Source organism: Lynx canadensis, chromosome A3 (assembly GCF_007474595.2).
Source record: "Lynx canadensis isolate LIC74 chromosome A3, mLynCan4.pri.v2, whole genome shotgun sequence".
NCBI classification, from domain to species: domain Eukaryota; kingdom Metazoa; phylum Chordata; class Mammalia; order Carnivora; family Felidae; genus Lynx; species Lynx canadensis.
Window position 1 is genome coordinate 47009522 of NC_044305.1, and position 22562 is coordinate 47032083.

Genomic DNA, 22562 nt, shown 5'->3' on the forward strand with positions numbered 1-22562 from the left:
TACATACCCCTCACATCCCCCCACACACCCACACACAAATCCTTCACATCAACCCACATACCATACCCATAACAATATACACACATATACCACCCCACACCCACCACACACACACCACCACACCACACCACCACCAGCTCCTTGCTGTGTGTTCTTGTACTGGTTTAGTTACAGCTCTATTACTGGTCCCCACATCTTTGTGTTATAGGTTATTTATACTCCCTCCCAATTTTTTCTTATTTGGTCCATAGAAGCAGATTTTATGTCTGGTTAATTTTTTTTCCACCAAAACAAATCAGTGTCACAGGCATGGTGGCCTCAGTGAACATTAGGTGAATTAAACTGAATATGATACATTGGAGTTAATTTAACAGGTGAGGACATAGAACAAGTAAATGCCAGCAGTGGGGACTCCACAGGCCCTTTAGGAAGGTGAGTCTGCCCATTTTCCTACATCCACAGACTCACCTCACCATCTTTCTGACTGTGTACTCACTGAGAGGCATATCCTGATTTCAAAATCATTACGGCAGGAAACAAACTTCTGCATTGGGTCCTGGGACTCAAAGTCCCCTCTGATGGCCAGCAATGAAGGACCCAGAGGAGATGTTCAACCAAACAGAAGGGAGGCTGGAGCTGCTGAAGGCTGGAAAAGCCAGGTCAGCACTTGGATTTCTATGGGAAGGTCATGGGGAGCTGCCTCAGGGCTTGGAGCTAAGATGCAAAGTGATTGAATCTGTGCTTTAATCACTGACCATTAGGTATATTTATGTGGAAAAATCTTCACATTTTGCAAATAAGCCAGGTATGCATTGTCTGCCTCATCGGAAATTCCACACACAGCTAGACGCGCTCACAAATTCACAATTCAGAATTAATTGGTTTTTAGGCCATGCATTTAGGTCAGATCACCCAGACACTCCATTTCATGTGGTGAAAAGAAATTAAGTCAATTTTCCCCCACCAGACCCTCAGCTCTCATCTTGCAGGCCTGGCGAGCCGTCCCTCTGCACGCACGGGAGGAGACAACCTTTAAAGGCATTCTCATTATTTCTCAGGGAGATGTCATTAAGTACTGTAAACATGTCCTGAATGAGTCCATGTCACAAAGACTGCAAAGTGTTTATAGAATAAAAACCTATAAGCACAAAAATGAGATAAAATGGGGAGGGGAGGGAGAAAGAGGGAAAGAGAGATTTTTTTTTCTTTTTAAAAGGAAAAGGAAATGTGTTCTTGACCAACTCATTTAGCTAAAGGTGCAGACTAAGGTGTATTTGTCCTGAGGAGCTTTGACAAGAGGAAAGCAGTGGTAGAATCTACCTGGTCCAAGGGCCCACCCTTCCTGTTTCTGAGCTCCTGGCAGACATCACTAATTGAACACACCCATTTTCTCTGAACTCACACCTGGCAGACATTCCTAATCGATCACACCCCCTTGTCCTCCAAATTCACACCTGGCCTCAGAATTCTTGGCAATGGAATGGTCCAATCAAGCAATCTAAGTTGAATTTAAACTTCCTGATATGTCTGTTTGCAAGAGGTTCAGGATATCCCTATTTCAAGTCTATGATACAGCATTATAACAAAGAGAATGATTGGCCAAGAAGAGATCAGCACACCATTTTTTTTTGGACATCCTCTTATTTGTTATTTACTCTGTATGGTTGTTTACGATCAAGTTAAGGAGACAAGAGGCTCAAAGTCTGCATTGATTGTAATCCCCCAGAGCTGTACTGTGTGTGCATCAGGCCCCAGGATGATGTCAGGAATAGATGATAAATAGAATTAAGGAGGATTGCTGTGCTTATTTCCAAGGTGGGATGGCAGCATCAAGTCTCTTTGGGGCTCCACCCTCAGCTACCAGAACCCTTTGCCCCATCACGCACACAGTAGAAGTGCCTGGGAATTTACACCACCACACCTTTGCCCCAGCAGGCCAGTGGTCTTGCCTTGGGGAGAGAAAATTCTGAGACACCATTATGCACCAGATACCCCTCAGGGTCAGGCTGAAGCTACCTTCTGAACAATTTGAGATCACACCCTGCTTGACTTTCTTGCTTTGTGCTCTACTTCTTCCACCCACTCACCATCCCTGGGAATACTTTTTAATACATTATCACTTGCATGTGAATTCCCATCATGGACACTGCAAACCTTACCTGTGTTTTGTCACTCTTAGGTAGGCCAGACCCACTCCTGGGACCCCTCTTTACCTCTTCTCCTAGGCTGTACCTGGCCAGGTCTCCATAATAGACAACAGGGCATAGCTGGAGCAGATCTGACCAGCTGTGCAAGTTTCTTTCTGTGATGAACACAGACATCACCTGTCCCTCATGCCAGGAGCTATGTGGGGACTGTGTGCCAGGCAGACCTTGAACAAAATGTCACCATACAAATGACACAAAATCACAAAAGATCACCCAAAATATTCCCAGGAAGAAGCATGAGAAGAAACTACAGGGAAATGTCAATCTCTGGTAGGGAAGTTTGGGAAAAAATTTTCAGGTATATAAAAATATTTACTGAAGGGGTGCCTGGTGGCTCAGTCAGTCAAGTGCCCAAGTCTTGATTTCGACTCAGGTCAGGATCTCATGGTTCATGGATTGAGACTTGCATTGAGCTCTGCAGTAAGTGTGGAGGCTGCTTGGGATTCTCTCTCCCTCTCTCTCTGTCCCTTCCCATTTGCCTCTCTCTCTCTTTCTCTCTCCCCAAATAAATAACTTTTAAAAATAAAACAAAAAAATAAAAATTAAAGTAGATTTTTTGTATGATCTGCTTTACTTAATCATAAATACGAATACAGAGTTAGCATTTGTGAGGCTATTAAGTAATTTACAATGTATTTTTACTCATTTGATTTATTGTATTTCACAGACACAGTAATTTGTACTGGTTTTAAATAACAAGGACAACTTTACAGTAAGATGGGTAGTAGTTTCTTTATAGCAATAATTTGGGGAACTATTCTGTTTCAAATAGGGGCAGCGTTTATTCAAAACAGTCTTGGGTAATACAATTTCTCCTTAGAGCCTATAATACTTCTTTAAAAACACCAAAAGGACAGGACTCTTCCTATGTTTAAATGTTTAAAAATCAATCAGAGCCAACTATTTGAGAAAGAAGAGGGGAAATGTTTAACAGCTTCTGTAGTCAAAATTAAAATGTGGCAAGAAGACAACTGGGTCAGATGCTTCGAAATTTGTGCAGGGAGGAGATCTGTGCCTCATCGAAGGACCACACTTAGGGTAAGTGAGCATTACACACACAGAAGCACTGAAAGGATGTCACCTACTCTGAGTTATATTTATATTTTGTTGCATTTCTACTTTTTATTCCATTTATTTTTTTAAATTTTTTTTTCAACGTTTATTTATTTTTGGGACAGAGAGAGACAGAGCATGAACGGGGGAGGGGCTCCCAGAGAGAGGGAGACACAGAATCGGAAACAGGCTCCAGGCTCTGAGCCATCAGCCCAGAGCCCGACGCGGGGCTCGAACTCCCGGACCGCGAGATCGTGACCTGGCTGAAGTCGGACGCTTAACCGACTGCGCCACCCAGGCGCCCCCCCATTTATTTTTTTAAGTTTATTTATTTATTTTGAGAGAGAGAGCACGCGCGTGCGAGCGCTTGCAAAGTTGGGGAGGGGCAGAGACAGAATCCCAAGCAGGCTCTTCATTGTCACCTCAGAGCTGGATGCAAGGGTTCAAACTCACCAATCGTGAGATCATGACCTGAGCCAAAATCAAGAGTCAGGCGCTTACCTGGTGTCACCCAGGTGCCCCTTGTTGCATTTTTTAAATGGCCTTCTCATTATTTCCAGAATATATTCAAAGGATATTATTTCCATATCTATTGCCTTCCTATCCTGGGCCTCTGTTCCAAACTGTGGTCTGTGCCTGGAATACCCCAGGGGATGCTGTTCAAGACTTTTCTGAGCCCTCCAGTCTGAATATGCCCATCCTGAACAGAATGCCGAGCCTCTGTAGTGCTGATCCCCATCAGAATGCCAGACCACCAGAACACCCTGCCCATTACATCTTTGTTAGCCCTGCCGGTGCCCAGTGCAGTGTTCTCAAAGCTGAAACTGGACATTTGGAACTGGAAAGACATACCCCAGTATGACATGAGAGGAACTGAAGCTGGTCCCTTTCCCTCTGCTCCCCTCTGCAGCCGAAGCCTGCACCTCAATATGTGGAGCGTGGCTTTCACTCCAGACTCTTGCTTTCCATAACTGCGGTACCCAAGCAGTAATCATATGTTCTGAGGCCAGCAGCATTTAGTCTTTCTTAGAGTTCACTGCGTGTTGTTTTCCATCTGGAATATAGCCCTTGACATCTGAACTGAAATCCTTTACCTGGAGTCCATCATCTGGAAATTCCTAAAACTGAATGCATTTTTTTTTCCTTGCAAGAAGTACCTGTCACTTTTAAAAAAAAAATTTTAACGTTTATTTATTTTTGAGAGAGAGAGAGAGCAGGCGTGCACGTGCATGAGCAGGGAAGGGGCAGAGAAAGAGAGAGACACAGAATCCCAGGCAGGATCCAGGGTCTGAGCTGTCAGCAAAGAGCCTAATGCCGGCCTCGAACCCAGGAACCTGGAGATCATGACTTGAGCGGAAGTAGGATGCTTAACTGACTGAGCCACCCAGGCATCCCGTACATGTCACTTTCCGTAGATTCTGAAAGGGGTCTGTGTTCATTTTCTATGGCTACTGCAACCAGTGACCACACAGTGGCTTAAAACACAGATTTCTTTTCTGATATTTCTGTTAAGTTAGAGGTCCAACATTGGCCTCATGGGGCTAACATCAAGATATGGGCACGGTTGTTGTGCCTCTGGAGGTTCTAGGGGGCCATTCATTGCCTGAGGAGAATCTGTTTCTTTGCCCATTCCAGCTTCCAGAGGCAGCCTCTTTGCCCATCTTCAAGGCCAACATGGCAGGGATGGAGTTTTGAGTCCTTCCTCTGTGTCTGTCTTTTACAGTCACATCTTCCTCTGAACTCCCCATTTGTGCCTTTCTCTTCCACTTTCAAGGACTCTTGTGATTATTTTGGGTCCCCACAAACACCTTCCTAGAGAAAACAGACCAAAAGGCATGTCAGGAAATGTCATGGGTACCATACATCAATACTTCACTGATACTTCCTGCATCAAGTATGTATTGAGTATCAAGTCCATGCCCATGTGTGTGCTTAGATGGTAAGGCACATTAGAAACAAAAAAAATGTATAGGGTGACAACCATCCTGATTTGTGCAAGACAGAGGTTTCAGGGATGCAGGATTTCAGTGCTAAAACTGAGACAGTCCCAGGCAAACTGGGATCATGGCACCCTAGATGCCATCTCTCCCCTGAGGAGTTGATAACCCAAAGCAGGGCATGAACAAAATGTAGTCCGACCATACGTCACCAGTTGCTGTATGTGTTTGAGGGAAAGGGGAAGGGGTGAGTTAAAGATGAACAAAATGGTGGCATACCTTCCTCTGCGAGCATCCCTTTTGGATAACACTGATTGTACTCCAAACACTGCCAGAGGCGGGCTAAGTGATCTTTAAACCTCACAGAAGCACCACAAAGTGAGGATAGTCATTGCCTACAGCTTTCAGAGGAAGAAACAAAGAGAAATAACTTTGTCCAAACTTCAGAAAACCACTGTTTTAGGTCAGGTGCCCCAGGAGCAGATCCTGACAAAAGGAATCACAAGTAAGCATTTATAAGGAAACACTCCCAAGAGAAGGATAAGATCGCAAGGACAAGATTTAGGAAAAGTTCCATACATAGTGTGCTCTCTCTCATGATCTGACAGGGGAAACTCCACAGTGTAATTACCCCTCAGTTTTTCCCAACAGGAAGTGGAATCCATCTCCCCTACCCTTAGTTGGCTGGCTAGGGACCATTCTGGGAGCATGTAAAACTACCAGGCATTTCTGGTTCTGTCTGCCACAGGGCAAAGTGGCTTCTGCTTAGGAACTGGACACCAAACAAGAGTCCATGTATTTGGGGCGGTTGAAAGCAGAAGACACCAAGGCTGGGAGAGAGGACACAGAAACAGAGAGGTAGCCAAGTGGTCTGAGTGGAGTATCAGCAGCATCCCATCTACTTCAGCTAGTAAGTTGGTAAAGCAGAATGTGAACCAACCTAGCAAGTTCCAAAGCAAGGTTACTAAGCTTCTCTTCCAATCCATCTACTTTCATTATTCTTACAAATTTTCTTAAACCTAAGATCTGTGAGGGGGGGGGTTCAGATTTTTTTCTTTTGCAGGAAACTTCTATTGCCAGGAAATATTTATTGCCATAAATATTAAAACTCAAAGTGTGCTGGCATTCGGAGTTGCCTGTTGGTGTTAACAGAGTGGCACGTATATAATTTACTACAGTTCCTTCTGACAGTTGACTTGCTAATAACAGAACTGATTAGTATATCGTTGAAACTTTCTGGATTTCAGTGATTTTTCAAATGGCTTTTAGATATCATAACTCATGTTAGAATTCCTAATACACACAGATTGTAGTTACGTCAGGGCCTTTGTGCAAACGGGAGTCTAGGAAGCAGTATTGTGTCTTTTCAGAATTGTTATAGGAGTGGGTAAGTCCTAATTTCAAAAATCAGAAGGCCTTCTTATTTACTGCAAATGTGAAGGTTATAGTGTGACCTTGGTTCTTTACTATCTCAGAGAACAGATCCTTTATGGGTTCCAGATGGGAAGTGTAAAGTTAATAACCCCTCGTAGACTAACACCCATATGTTTTCCATGCACTGCAGAGATTGTACTATTGTTCACAGGGTCATTTATTAAATGAAATTAAACATATAAATGATGATAGATTGTTGTTTCCGAGTTTTGTGCTAGACATAGCAAAAAAAAATATTTAATATAGGCATTAAAAAGTCTGGCAGAAGAAATGGGTCATCCAAATGATGATTAAGGATCACCAACCTCTCTTGTAATTGTGTGCGTGTATGTGCCCTATGTATGTTGGAACAAGACATTCTCGTGCACAAAGTAAACAAATACAAAAATCATGGTTCAAATCTGCCAAAGATTTATGTATTTGCATTACTTAGGACTAGGTTTAACCACAAGATAACAGAGATCCACAATGAAACAAGAAATAAAATCATTCCCTCAGACATTAAATCTGCTCCATAAATTCCTGACAGCTCACTAATCAGCTATCTCTAAGCTATGGCTCTGGTCTTCATGATCCAAGATGGCAAACCATATTCTGTTTTTAGGCAGGAGGCTGGATTAGTTGCCTTTGAAGGAAGGATTCACAAAGTGGCTCCACACTTCTGCTTTTATCTTATTGGCCTAGCTAGTCACATGGCCCTGCCCAGCCCCAAGGGAGGCTCAGGAATGTGGTCTTCTCCATGAGTAGCCAAGGGCCCTGCTAAAAACTGGGGAAATATTACTGTGGACAAGGGGTGAAAGGATCTCAGGGAATAAAAACAGCCTCTGTCACAAGCATTCATGATAATGTCTGAAAAATGTCAGTATGGCTAATTTCAATAAGGACTATCTCTTCTTTGAGTCAGAGGGAATTGCTTTTAGCCCTCAGCTTGCTTATTCCAGAGTTAGAATAAATCTGAGGTCAACTCTAATTGCCATGTTGGATGAAGTCCTTTTGGAACATGTGAAATCAATCTGTGGCAACACCAGGATCCCTTTAGCAGGACCTTGTTCTATAATGGATACTTTTATTGTTTCAAGAGCAGAAAGCGTTCTTCACCCAAAGCCATGCTTTTTCTTCCAGGAGTCCCACATGCAGTGACTTATCCATGTGGGACAAATGCCCATTGGGTAATTGTAATCTTTAAGGAGAATATACTGTATCGAAGAGAATGGGCATCTGACTACCTGAGCTCCATCTTGGCTCTGCCATATCTAGACAATGCAATGCTGACTGAGTCAATTTCTTCCTAACATCAAGATAACACCCTCTGTTTCAAGGGTTATTGAGTTAAGTAAACTAGTATAGTTAAACTGCCAGCTTTCAACATCCTCCTGCTGACCTTATTTATGCCCAGGCTAAGTTAGAATTTACTTGCCCAAATAAATGGGGAAGGGCATGGCTTTGGCTTTCTTATTGAACTTCGCAAAGTTCAGGGGATCCTCAAAAGGAATATTCAAAACACTACGCTGGGGCCTCTGATTTTTCTTAGGGTGGCCAATTGTTTTTTTTGTTTTGTTTTGTTTTTTTTGTTTTTTTTTTTTTTTTTTTGTTTTCCCCCTCTAGTGACAGCCATGCTAACTATGTTTGGTTTTTGACCTTGGATGGCTACTCCAATTGCTTCCAACTATTGGATTATTTTCCCACCTTTTCCTCAAGTCCCAGAAATTCTGCTTTGCTCAGAAAAAACGCAGGGTTTTAATGTGCTTATTCTCAGAACATTAGTCAAACTACTGATGTAAAATATGGAAAACCTAAGAATGGCAGGTTAAAGTAGTGGTTCTCCAAGTAGGGTTCATTGACCAGGAGCATCAGCATCAGCGGGAAACTTGTCAGAAATGTACATTCTTGGGCCCCTGTCCAAATGCACTGCATCACAAACTCTGAGGATTCAACAATCCATTTTAACCAGCTCTTAACTAGAGTCCTATAAAGTTGGGAGGTACCTGAGAGGTACCCAAGAATATAGACAGGAGAGCCTTCCTTGAGAATATTGCACTAGTCTTAAAATCCCCCCACCTCTTCCATATATGGTTGGGATTTGGGGGCTTACCTTAACACAAGCAGGTTTTCCAAAGTTGGTCCTGTGCCTTTGGGAAAAAAAATAAAAGCAACCATACATTTGTGAAAATTTTACAGTAAATAAATCTAGACTTGGCAAATCTTTCCCAACCTGTCCTCCAGAAAAAAAAGAAAAATGTTGATAAACTTTTAAGCCACATGAGCTGGAAAAGGCTCCAGCCACTGACAGTGAATCTAACCACTGTGCAGGCAATAAAGGGCTGGCTAACCTGCCTTTATTTGCTTTCTGCTCAAGATAAACATTTATCACTGGGTGTATTGATTAACACCATATCACTTCCCTACCTTACACTTTCACAAAGGGAGCAGGCTCCCCTTGGGAACTCAAACCTTTGTGGGGCTCAAGAGACCCCTTGTGTTCATTGGGCTATGAAGCACCATGGACTACTAGAAAGTGTGGGACCCTCTCTGCCAAGGAGAAGCCAGGACCATATCCCAGAGTGGGTGTGAGTATTAGTGATGCTCCTCCTGGGAGAGCCAATCAGGGAGCAAAATAGTTGCTACAGTGTGAGATGTGGAATCCACCATACCATGCGTAAGAGCTGGAGGAAGTGGCATTTTCCAAGTGCAGAATCCCTACTGAAGATGTCTACATTATTCATGATCTGGAAAATTGGCTGCAAATAACTTTCCATTTTTTGAAGCTTTGCTTTGTTTCTGTCTTTTGTTTTTGTTTTTCTATTTTTGCCAATGATGGAAAAGGCAGGGGAAACCAACAATATTGGCTTGATATGGTAATTTACAAAAGACATATTGATGAGTAGCTATGGTGTAGAGTGTTTTAATATTTAAGGTTGCCTCAATTTCTATCTAGAAGTTGTGGGATATAAACATATAATTTTTTTAAGATAGAGAGAGAAGGGGAGAGCACATGAGCAGGGAAAGGGCAAAGGGCAATGGCAGGCTCCATGCCCAGATTGGAGCCTAACATGGGCTCGATCCCACAACCCTGAGATCGTGACTGAGCCAAAACCAAGAGTTGGATGCTTAACCGAGTCACCTGGGCGCCCCTGGGGTATTAATTATAAATACATGGATAAATATGCATTGATTCAGCTCCAGCTCTTTCTCTGATCTTTTGTTTTTTTGTTAATATCCATTCCTGTAGTTAATAATTGGTTATTGAGCTTATACAACTGGTAAATTAAATAATCTGTATTTTAAAATCGTGATTATGCATCCTGAGAAGGATATTTTTATTAAATGTAGTTTAAATATAGTTTAAGGAGGTTACTTTATGATTAGTTTACATACTGTGACTACCTGACCAACTGTTTTTCAGACAAATTACTGTACCATTAAATTTAACAGTTTCTTAGTTTGCTCTTTTGGTTCGGGAGAGTACCTTGGTTATCTATTTTTAAGGGAACTGATGTGGAAGGAAGCCTTTGAGTTTGTAACTATGAGTCCCTGGAGAACCATGGGTGGATTAGGATCACTGGCTACAATTGTTTTTCCTGCTTTTCCGCAGATACAATCTGGCTTAAAAAACTCAAAAGTCACCCTTGTTAAAACCTGACACAGGCTTTTTTTTCAAACTTTAACTTTATAATAATTGCAGATTAATATATAGTTGTAAGAATGCAAAGAGATTGCATGAACTCCTTAGCCAATTGTAAAATTATTGGATAATATATCACAACTGGGATAGTGACTTGATATGGTCAATATTGAAATATTTGCATCACCACAAGTCTCCCTCATGATGTCCTTTTACAGGCAAACTGTGTCTTTCCCATCTCACCCTTTCCTTCACCCCTGGCAACCATTAATTTGTCCTCCACTTCTGAAATCTATATTTTGTCATTTCAAGAATGTTTTATAAATGGAATGACACTTTATGCTACCTTTGGAGATTTGATTTTTTCCCTTCAGTATAATTCTCTAGAATTCATCCAGGTTATTGTATGTGTCAGTACTTTGTTCCTTTTTATTGCTGAGTAGTACTCCATGTATATGGATGTAGCAAATCCTATTTAACATTCACTCAGTGGGACACCTGTGTGGCTCAGTTGGTTGAGCATCTGACTCCCCGATTTGACTCAGGTCATGATCCCAGAGTCTTGGGATCGAGCCCCATGTCAGGTTTCATGCTGAACATGGAGCCTGTTTAAGATTCTCTCCCTCTGCCCCTCTCCCCTGCTCCCACTCCCCTCCTCTCTCTAAAAAAAAAAAAAAAAATCACTCACTGAAGGGTATCAAAGTTATTTCACTTTCGGGCTGTTTTGAATGCAGTTTTCATAAATATTTGTGCACAGATTTTTTATGTGAGCATAAGTCTTCACTGCTCTGGGGTAATGTCCAGGAGCACTACTGGGTCATATGGTAGTAGTTTCTTTTGTCTTGAAGAAACTGGTGAACTATTTCCCAAACTGGCTACGGCATTTTACCTTCCCACCAGAAATATAAGACTGATTCAGTTTCTTTTCATCTTAACCAGTGTTTGGTATTGGCACTATTCCCTCATTGTGGTTTTCAATTTTCATTTCCCTAATGGTAATGATTCCCTAATCCTTAATTAATTCCCATGTTATTATTGCAATCTGTATATCCATCAAATGTCTCTTTGTACCAGTCCTTAAATATGATTGTATAGGTCTTGCTGTGGAGTGTTGGGAGTTTTTAACGTATTCTATATACTAGGTTCTCTTTGGATAAGTGATTTGCAAGTATTTTTCCCAGTCTGTGGCTTGTCTCATCCTCTTAACAGGGTCCTCCACAAAGCAAATTTTTTTTATTTTGACAAAGCCCAATTTCTAAAAGTTTCCTTTTATGGATCATGTGTTTGCTATCAAGTCTAAAAGTCTTTACTTCATCATAATGCCTACAATTTTGTTTTATGTTTTCTTCCAAAAAATTGTATAGTTTACATTGAAGCCCATCATTGCTAAGGGTTAAGACTTGGTCAAGGTTCATATTTTGCCTATGGCTATCCAATTACTTCAGTGCCATTTATTGAAAAGGCTATCTTTTCTCCATTGAATGACTTTTGTAATTTTGTCAAAACTCTTTGGGGCATATTTATGTAGAGTTACTTCAGGCTCTGTATTCTGTTCCATTGATCTATGTGTCTATCTCTCTGCCAGTTCCACACAGTATTGATTATGGTAGTTAAAAATAATGTCTTAAAATCCAGTGCACTGATTCCTTCCACTTCTTGTTTTTCAAAATTCTTTAAGCTATTTTAGTCCCTTTGCCTTTCCATATAAATGTTAGAAGAATATTCCTTATATAGGTATACAAAGTTTTGCTGGAAATTTGTAGGAATTCCATTAAACCTGTAGGTGAATTTGGAGAGAATTGACAACTCTACCATGTTGGGCTTTCCAATCCATGAACACAGTATGTATTCTCCGTTTATTTAGATCTTCATTGGTTTCTTTCAGCAGAATTATATAGCTGTAAGCATGAGTCCTGTATATGTTTTGTTAGATTTATACATAAGCAGTTTGCTTTTTTGAACAATTATAAATGGTATTGCATTTTGTTGTCCATTTGTTCATTGCTAGTACTGTATATAAAAATACAACTACTTTTGTGTGTGTTTCTCTTTTTTTAATTTTTTAATGTTATTTATTTTTTGAGAGAGAGATTGACAAAGTATGAGCAGGGGAGGGGCAGAGAAAGAGAGGAAGATATAGAATCTGAAGCAGGCTCCAAGCTCTGAGCTGTCAGCACAGATCCGATGCGGGGTTCAACCCACGAACTGTGAGATCATGACCTGAGCCAAAGTTAGATGCTCAAGTGACTGAGCCACCCAGGTGCCCCTTGTGTGTTCTCTTGTATCCTGCAAATTTGCTAAATTCACTTATTAGTTCTAGTAGAATTTTTTTTTTGTAGATTCCTTGGGATTTTCTGCATAGATAATCATGTCATCTGCAAATAGAGATAGTTTTATTTATTTATTTCTGGTATGTATGCCTTTTATTTACTTTCCCTGCCTTATTGCATGTGCTAGAGATTCCGGCACCATGTTGAATAAGTAAAAGTGAACATCTTTGTCTTACTCCCAGTCTCAAGGGAAAGTGGTCTTTCACCATTAAGTATAATGTTAGATGTGGGTTTATGTAAATGGTCTTTGTCGTATTGAAGAGGTACTCCTCTATTCCTATTTTTCTGAGAGTTTTTATCCTGAATGGGTGCGGAATTTTGTCAAGTGCTTTTTTCTGTGTAGATTGGTATAATCATGTGATTTTTCTCCTGTAGACTGTTAATATGGTTAATTAGATTCACTGATTTTTAAATCTTGAACCAGCCTTGTATCTCTAGAATATATCCAATATGGTCATGGTATATAATTATTTTTTACATATTACTGTATTCTATTCTAATATTTTAAGGGTGTGTGTGTGTGTGTGTGTGTGGTGTGTGTGTATTCAGGAGGGATTTGATATGTAGTTTTATTTTTTGCAAAGTCTTTGTCTGGTTTTGGCATCAGGGTAATGCTAGCTTTATAAAATGAATTAAGAAGTGTTTCTTTTGTCTTCTGGAAGAGACTGTTTAGAATTAGTGCTAATTTTTCTTTATACATTTAGAAGCATTCTCCAGTGAAACCATCTGGGGACTGAAGATTTCTTTTGGGGGTAATAATGAAATCACTAATTCAATTTCCTTCATAGTAATAGGGCTACTGAAATATCTATTCATCTTGGGGAATTGTGATAGTTTGTGATTTTCAATAAATTTATCCATTCATTTCAGTTCAATTGTCAAGTTTATGTGCTTTGAGTTCGGTTTCTAGTATTTCCTTACCATCATTTTGTTGTCTGCATGGGTCTGCCGTGATATTGACTCTTCATTCCTGATACTAGTAATTTCTGTCTTCTCTTTATTTTCTTTGTAATCTTGTTAAGAGGTTTATCAGTTTTATTTTCATTTCAAAGAATCCACCCTTTGTTTCACTGATTTTCTGTATTGTTTTCTGTTTTAAAATTTTGTTAATTTCTTATCTTTATTAGTTTCTTTTTTTGCTGGCTTTGAACTTATTTTCTCTCCTTTCTCTAGGTTCTTGAGATGGGCACTTATTTTATTAATTTGAGACTTTAACTCTTTTATAATGTGTACATTTAATGCTATAAATTTCCCTCTTAGCACTGCTTTAGCTGTGTACACAAATGTATTTTCATTTTTATTCATTTCAGGTTTTTGTCTGTTTGAGGACTTGAGACTTCCTCTTTGACTCATACACTATTTAGGACTGTGTGTTTAGTTTCAAACATTTAGAGATTTTCTTGTTATGTTACTTATTCCTAGTTTTACTTCACTGTGGCTCAAGAATATAGTCTGTATAATATAAATTCTTATAAAATTATGGAGATTTTTTAATGGTCCAGGATATAGTCAAAATTGGTACATGTTTCATGGGCAGTTGGAAATAATGTGTATTAATTCCACTGTTGTTGGGTAGAGTGTTCTATAAATATCAAAGAGATCCCATTGATTGATGGTGCTGTTCAATCTTTTTTTTTTTTTTTTCCTTCCCCCTTGGTCAGCCTAACTGAAGCCTCATTAGTTTTGTTGGTCTTTTCATAGAACTCACTTGGGACTTTGTTTCTTTTCTCTGTTTTTTTTTCTGTATTCATTATTTTATTTATCTTCACTATAATCCTAATTATTTTCTTTTTTCTGATTTCTTTAAACTTAGTTTCCTATTCTTCCAGGTTTTGATTTGATATCTTTTTTTTTTTAACGTAGACAAACATTGACAGTCTTTCATTTTTGCTAAATCATTGAAAATTTGAAGGAAAAAAGAAAAGGGTTTTTTTTTGTGTGTGTGTGTGGATAGTTTTTAGCACATGACCTGAGATTTCATATATGACTTACAACCTGGCTTTCTCTAAATATGTAGGTCAGTAATCCATTTCACTGTTGGAGCAAGAAATAATATTCTCTCTGCTTTTTTTCTAATTAATTAACATTTGAATATAATTAGAGTGGTAAAATGGGAAAGTCCAGCTTCTGTTACATGCTATTGAGGTCTGCCTTCTAAACATGGCCTCCTCTCAAGGATGGAATCTCTCATAAAGTCTATAGGTGAAGAGTTATCCTATTCAGTCTTGGATTTCCATTCTCTTCCACATCCCCCATGTTTCTTTTGCCCTTTTCTTCCCAGTACCTACTAGGCACCCATGGTTTATTTGTTCATTCAAATGTTCATCCATTCATAAATTCACTCACTTATTCACTGAACCAAACCTATAAAGGGCCTACTAGAAGCAGGTCCTAGTATGTGAACAGGCATGAAATAACCTGAATGTTGACCTTGAGACACTCATTGTCCATGACTGTCCCATATGGCACATATCAGGAACCAATCCCTGGAGCATAGGCATCTGGCCCTTGATATGCTGTTTACTCTTCAGCCACATATTCTGTATGCTTAAAGTTGCTTGGACCACAGGGAATGAAAATAAGTCTTTGATTTTTTAAAAATCTAACCCAGAACACATACATTTAAGTGAGTGCAGAATTCTTCAGAGCAATCACTTCAGAAAGATAAACTCTTCTTCTGTTGATGATCAGAGAGATTTAGAAATTTGTAGCACACCCTGTCAGTGCTCCTCCTGTATCTTGGTAGCCCACCCCAGGGGTCACATGCAAAGGATCCAGATATGCCTGGATCCAAACATGCTTCCACCCTCTCTCTGCCTGAAGGAATTCTCTAGCCACAGGAGACTGTGGGGATACCCTCTCTCTGCCTGAAGGAATGCTCTAGCCACAGGAGAGTGTGGGGATGCATTTGAGGCAGGCTGGAAACTCTGAGGTGCCAACAACTAATCAAACAGGGCAGGGAATTAGGGAATCAATACCCTTGGTAGGATGATTCTGAGGCATGTCCTACAGTTTCTCAGAAACTCCCCAGTTGGTTTGAACCCTAATGCCCAGACTTTGTGTTTTAAAATAACAAATGCATATGCAATATGTATGTATATATTTTTATATGGATATATTATTAACTAGAAACATATCCTGATGAACACTTGGTAATGGAGGGGCAGAGGTGGGAAGAAGACTAACTTATCTATTTTGGGAACTAGACTGCCTGGATTTCAGTCCCAACCACTACAACTGGCTATGTGTCCCTGGGAAAGTTGCTTATCCTCTCTGCAAACTGGGGATAACAACTGCACATGCCCTACAGTTCGTTGTGAGGATCATAGGAATAAATATATGAAAAGTGCTTAGAACAATGTCTGGCACAGAGTAAGAATCATATAAAAGCTAAATGTTATCAGCAACATCATCATTATTATTACCATGTATTTTGTTTCTTTGTGTTATTTTGTCCCCTATTTTTGTATTGAATTTTTCAAAAAATAAATAACTTGAAAACTTGTAGAGATGTGTGAAAAGACTAGTTTTCAGACTAAAACCAATCAGGAATCATTATTTATCAGTGAGTGCTACAGGACACTTTCTCTGTACCTGTAACTTTGAAGAATTTAAGGAATACAATGATATCTGTTTAGATTGTAAAAGAACACAAAAGGGAAGACAAATCGTTGGAGATACACCAATAGCTAATTTTTCAGTTCAGCCCCATCAGAACGTTCCTTCATGCCAGTTTCATAATTGTGTTCCTCATAATCACTTATTTCCGGTTTGGCTACTGGAGGATGCTTATTGAACTACAATTTTGTGTTCTAAGTAATTCAGGCAACAGTGACATCACCTGTCTGCAAGCTTTTGCAAGGGAAAGCCAATTATGTATGAGCTGAAAAAAAAAAGTAATGATCCCTTAAAGTTGTTTGCTGACATTGGGTGCCTGTACTGACTGGCGACGAAGTCTTCATCAGAAAAAAAAATCAAAGTTTAGGAACGAAGGGGGACTATACAGAATAAACACTCCCACCACCCTGGACAATAAGCGGCACTGATAGATTACAGTAGCCTTGATTGGCGGTTGAGGGCTAGAGGCTGCTCACATTTCTTCTGGGGTCAGTGTCACCTGGACCCCACACACCGCAGCTGTGTTTGACCTGATATTCACCAACCCTGAAATGCATTTGAGTAGAAAGACCTCGCAGGGTTGTGTTTTGTTTTGCTTCTTTAACTGGGAGTTCCGCAGAACGCTGTATTTAAATATCAAACACTGGTAATCTGTGTCAGTGGTAGTGATAGTTTGGATAAAATGTCTTTCCTGTTGTAGCTAATTGCTTGCATATCTGCAAGCTGATATACTCTTTGTAGACATTCGTGCTGTCCTCTTTTTATAACTTTATTTCATTTTCTGTTCATTTCTGGTGTTGACTCAAGGGGCCTTTATCACCTGACCCTGATAATCTGTGCTTTATGGCTGCTGGTGTGATTGGGAGCAGTTGAAGCAGCAGCGAGCAATAACGCGCACATATAAATATTTGAACAGGAAAAAGAAAGTCTGTCCGATGTAGGCCAAGGAAGAAATGCATTTAAACAAATAATGCCACTAGAGGGACCTTGACTCTCCACCAGGACTAGGCAAGGTCACCCTACCCTTGCGCTACTGTAGGTGGCCACTAGGGCCACGGCGGATTTCAAAGGGCCAGCCCATTCCATACCCCACCTTAGGGCGCCCAGCCCAGGGGGCCGCTGCGTGGGCTTATGACGTCATTGTCATGGATCACTAAAATAACTCCCTGAGAAGAATATATTTGCTCTGACCAGGGGTTAAAGACCAGAGAGTTTTTAATTAGTTTACCCAGGCTTTGCATTTGGTCACCAAATGTTATTGCGGGTGGGGGTAGAGGGGTGTTCAAAGCACATGACACGGTGTGTCTCCCTTTCCCATTTTCCGGGGGGGGCCTCTCCCTTTCCGCACCTCTTGTGAATAGTTGAAAATGGGCGCAAAATGACATTCGACTTAGAAAGTGAGAGCACCAGGAAGCAAAACTGGAGGCAAACAGAACAGCTAATTTGGCCAGGCATAGCTGGTGCTGTCCGCGGTTGTCCCTGACAGCGGGGCCGGCTCCGAACCACCTGTGTTTGCTCACTAGCTTTCCCCAATCTGCGAGAAAATGGCCCGGGCCGGTCACATGGCAGCCAGATAGGCCAGGCACCATGGGAATACAAAAGCCAGAGCTTTTAGCAGAGTTAATCATTAATGCGCCTTTTCTTTGTCCCATTCAGGAGTGCTGACAGGGCTTTGATAGCCGGTATTTGCCATGGGGCGGCTGCAGCCCTAGCCAGGTACTAATGAGCCCATTGGCTCCAAGCTCCCCTCCAAGTGCCCACAGAGCCGGACCTAGAACTGGAGGCTGCCCTCCGCCTGGCCCCCTGGCTGCGACCTCCTCCCGGTCAGGGCTTGGTATTGAGCCTCCCCTCAGCTTCCGTCCTCTGTGTTTCTGTTCATCATCTGCCTGAGTGTCTGGGAAACCGAGGGGGTGGTGTGTGATTACTGAGGCCGGTGAGCCTCCCTTCCCCAGGTGTTATCTTTCCTCCAACCAGAAAAATGAAAAATAAAGTAAAAAACAACAAACAACAAAATCAAAACTACACTGAATATGTTTTTTGTTCTCTTAAATGTGTACTAAGGATGAACCATTTTGCTCTCACAGCAATGGGCTAGTCTCTTCTCAAAACTTAGAGATTTACGCACAGGATAAGTATTCTGATATTTACATCTCAGCAACTAAAATGCAGGTTTCCCGGACAGATTTTTTTTTTAATGGAAAAACCCACCTACCAGTCTTAACAGTAGGTAGCTCCTGAGTCAACAGAATGCATTCAGGGTAAATACAAACCAAATTAAAACCCTCTTGCTACCTGTTCTTTGACTCTGTGAAGCTGCCCCACTCCCATGCACAAAATACCCAAACCCCTTGAATTTCTGTTTTTGCCTCTAACTTGCTGAAAATGTTTTTTCGATTTGTGCTGCCAGGGTACAGCCAGCCCTCTTGAACACACAAAGTAGCTGTCACCACATAAACTGTGAGTATCCCATTGTCCTTCAAGAGTAGTTGAAAACAAGCAAATAAAAAGTACATCTTTGAAGCCTGGCTTATAAAGGACAGACCTTTTAAAATTTTGAGCCTTTAGGGGTGCCTGGGTGGCTTGGTGAGTTGAGCGTCTGACTTTGGCTCAGGTCATGATCTTGCGGTCTGTGGGTTCGAGCCCCGCATCGGGCTCTGTGCTGATGGTTCAGAGCCTGGAGCCTGTTTCGGATTCTGTGGTCTCCCTCTCTCTCTGACCCTCCCGCATTCATGCTCTGTCTCTTTCTCAAAAATAAATAAACGTTAAATTTTTGAGCCTTTAAAGAGCAGAGCTTTTTCTAGGCATTGAGCACATGAAAATTTTACTGATGACTGTGGCTCGTGTATGAAGACATCGCCAGTAAAGATACTACATTCAAAACACAGTTCTCCACATGTTCATATATCTCCTGTTGGCCAGAGTCAAAATACCTTTAAAGATTTTATCCAATTGTCTTTACAACAACAAGAGCATACTGGATGATGACAGATTTTATTGCCTTTTTTTTTACAGATGAGGAAGTAAAAGCTGACTGACTTGCTTCTTCATCTTGGAACCATAACAACCTACAGATGATTAGAACCCCAGGAAAATCAGAGTGAGTGGCCTGTGTTTTAGGATCAACGTGCTGCTTATGATTGCATGCTGCATCCTATGCCTTGCGGCTTGGTTTTATTCTTAAGGAAATTGTTCATTCTCCCTCAAGTTTATTGGTCATCTACTATGTACTAGAGACCACTCAGCTCTGGAGGGAGTAAAGAGGGAGACAGTATGAGTTCTAACCCCGAAAAGCAGCTCAGCAGATAACACACATACCACAAGTAAATACAGTGACCAAAGGAAATGCGTTCCATATTTACTACCCCATGAAGAAACGTGAGAGTTTGTACCTCCTTGTAGAGCTTTGCCCCAGATCTGAAAACTCTCCAGGGGGAGGAAAAGCTGATGATTTCAGAATGCCTGGATGTTAGAATGTGGAGTATCCAGTTCAAATAACATTATCAGTTTTAACATAGTGAGTATGGGCTGTGGTAAATCAGCCTCTACTTTTTAAAATGCTTTTCATACACGAAGCATGACCAAAGTCTATACTCTGCATAATCCGTTTCACCCCAGGCTCATTGAGCACAGACTTGTGTAGAAAGTTAAAGTTGACTCTACTACAAAGAAAATCCATCTTTGTTTCTCTGCCCCATGCAGTTGGTCGAGAATACAAGCTTTGGTTTTGAAAGGGAGCAAAGCTGTTGACTAAGCATACATTGAGACAAATATATCTCACTGCACCCAAGGGACAGAGGAAAAAACTATTCTGTGATTTTGGGGGAAAAAATGTCTGAATTACTCCAGCAACTCAAATGACTATTTGGGGCAAATAGTGGAGGTCAAATTGATGTATTGATATTAATTGATATTGACATTCTCCTGTAATTGCTAAAGTGAGTGGATTGAATCAAGAGAGAGATACCAATCTGTGCTGTGCCTAGTCTCATTTCTTGGGGTGGAGACAGAAGTCTTAGTTTGGGATACCCCCTGCATGCAGCCCCTAAGTCAAGAATTTGAGTACAGAATGTTTATTTGGAATATGATCCCAGGAAACAGGATGAGGGAGAGAAGTGACAAAGAAGGATGAGAGCCAGCAAAGGATGTGTTATTATTTGTCAGGTTAGCAGGGTGGATGACTGGAGCCCGACCAGCAGGGCACCCAGTGAGAAACTATGCAGAACCCACTTCAGGACTGTCCCACTGGGGGAAGGAAACCTGGGCTATTTTCCTACCAATGCCTATCCTTCTTAGATTGAGGGTTTCTTCTAGAATTGTAAACTCTGCAGCACTCTGACCACCCCACCCACCAAGGAACACATACCTCTGTTCAGAGTACACCCTCTTGCAGAAGAAGCGTTCCATATGTAGAGAAACTGTCTTCAGATGACGTCCTATGGGCCAAACGGATATGGGCAGGGCATCAACACCATCAGACACAACAGACTTCACTGAAGCAGAATGGAGGGAAGACCAAGAAGGCTAACACTCATTTACACAGTTCATAACAAGAGCCATTGTCATGGAAATCTCTAAATATAAGATAGAATATAAGAATCTCTGGTGCCTTCGATTTGCAATACAAGCATACTCTAGCCTGGAGAAACAGGCTCCACCAGAGCCAGAGACTGCAGGTGTCCATTGGGTTTATTGTAAAAGCATAAGAAAGCCATCATGAGCTCTGGGAGGTTCCACTACAAAGGCTTTGCAAATGCCCCATGTGGGCTGTGGGGTTCCTCATGGGAATTCATCTTCCCAACCATCTGGAGAGCTAGGTGGGTTGACTGTGATCATATTGAAATAAAGAACAAGGAAGTGGAATAAATGAATTTATTCATTCATGTTTATAGCATGCTTAGGGTCCTAATGTCTCTCACATTGTAGAAAGTCATTTTATATGTTCCATTAAATGAAGCCATGTTCCTTGCTGCAACTCATGCCTTAAATCATTGATTCTTAAAGTGTGGTCCCTGGACCAGCCACATCAGTATTACCTAGGCCTCAGACCGGCTCCTTCAGAAACCAGGAGTTTCTCCAGGAATCTGTGTTTTAATAAGACCTCCAGAGATCCTAAGGCATGCTAAGGAGTAAGAACTTTCTGGTGAAAGAAGTTCTGCTCACAGCTCCTGCCCTTCTGCCTGCACCCATTCTCAGTTTTATATGTATATATATTTTACCTTATTCCTCAGGTATTTTTTCCCCTTATCCTTCAGTTTTAAATGGAATTCATTTCAAGATATGGTACCAAATTAATAACGCCTTTCCAAAAGGAGGGGAGATTATCTTGATTGTATTGACACATCTCAAATGTTCACAAAACATGCAAATATGAAATGCATACACAAGAAGCTCAGAAACACAAGCATTCCGGGTGTCCCACATCTGACTGTAACAACAGCTAAGGCTTATTGAAATGGCAGTTCCCTCTAGGACTGTTTCTTACAAGATATTATTTTCTTCCCTCTCTGGACCAATCTTGACCTCAGGAGAATAGTAGAGAAAAGCTGTTCTTCACCTGGAGTGGCATGGAATTCAAGGGAATTCAGCAATAGCTTAGCACCATGAGGAAGGAGCTGATGTCAGAGTTGCTGGGCATGGACCCCATTATTCTTCCCCACTGACTGCATACCACTAATTTTGGCCCCTGCTGAGGTGCGTCAGGTGGGAAAGGACCTGTGTTTTTCTGCTCACGTTCCCAGTCCTGTGTGCCTCTCAGGACACAGGCATCTTAACCATGGATGTCTTTGTCTACACAATGGTCTCTAAATGCAAACCCAATGCTTCTCCTACTGATCCAGTTCAAATGAATGCCTCATTACCATTTGTTAAAAAGACTGTCTTTTTTTCCATTGGATATTCTTTCCTGCTTTGTCAAAGATTAGTTGGCCATACATTTGTGGGTCTAATTCTGGAGTCTCTATTCTATTCCATTGGTCTATGTGTCTGTTTTTGTGCCAATACCATACTGTCTTGATGATTACAGCTTTGTAGTAGAGGCTAAAGTCTGGGATTGTGATGCCTCCTGCTTTGGTTTTCCTCTTCAATATTACTTTGGCTTTTCAGGGTCTTTTGTGGTTCCATAAAAATTTTAGGATTGCTTGCTCTAGCTTCAAGAAGAATGCTGGTGCAATTTTGATTGGGATTGCATTGAATGTGTATATGGCTTTGGGTAGTATTGACATTTTAACAATATTTATTCTTCCAATCCATGAGCATGGGATGTTTTTCCATTTCTTTGTATCTTCTTCAATTTCCTTTGTAAGTTTTCTATAATTTTCAGCATACAGATCTTTTACATCTTTGGTTAGGTTTATTCCAAGGT

At 40.9% G+C, this 22562-nt stretch overlaps 1 long non-coding RNA gene across 1 annotated transcript; it reads right to left on the reverse strand.

Moving 5' to 3' along the window:
* Positions 1 to 4628: 4628 nt before the first annotated feature.
* Positions 4629 to 20727, reverse strand: LOC116737978. The gene is made up of 3 exons (XR_004343386.1): positions 20565 to 20727; positions 8724 to 8760; positions 4629 to 5072 (listed from the first exon to the last, which is right to left on the reverse strand). It is a non-coding gene; the product is annotated as an uncharacterized LOC116737978 (long non-coding RNA).
* Between the last annotated feature and the right edge of the window lie 1835 nt (positions 20728 to 22562).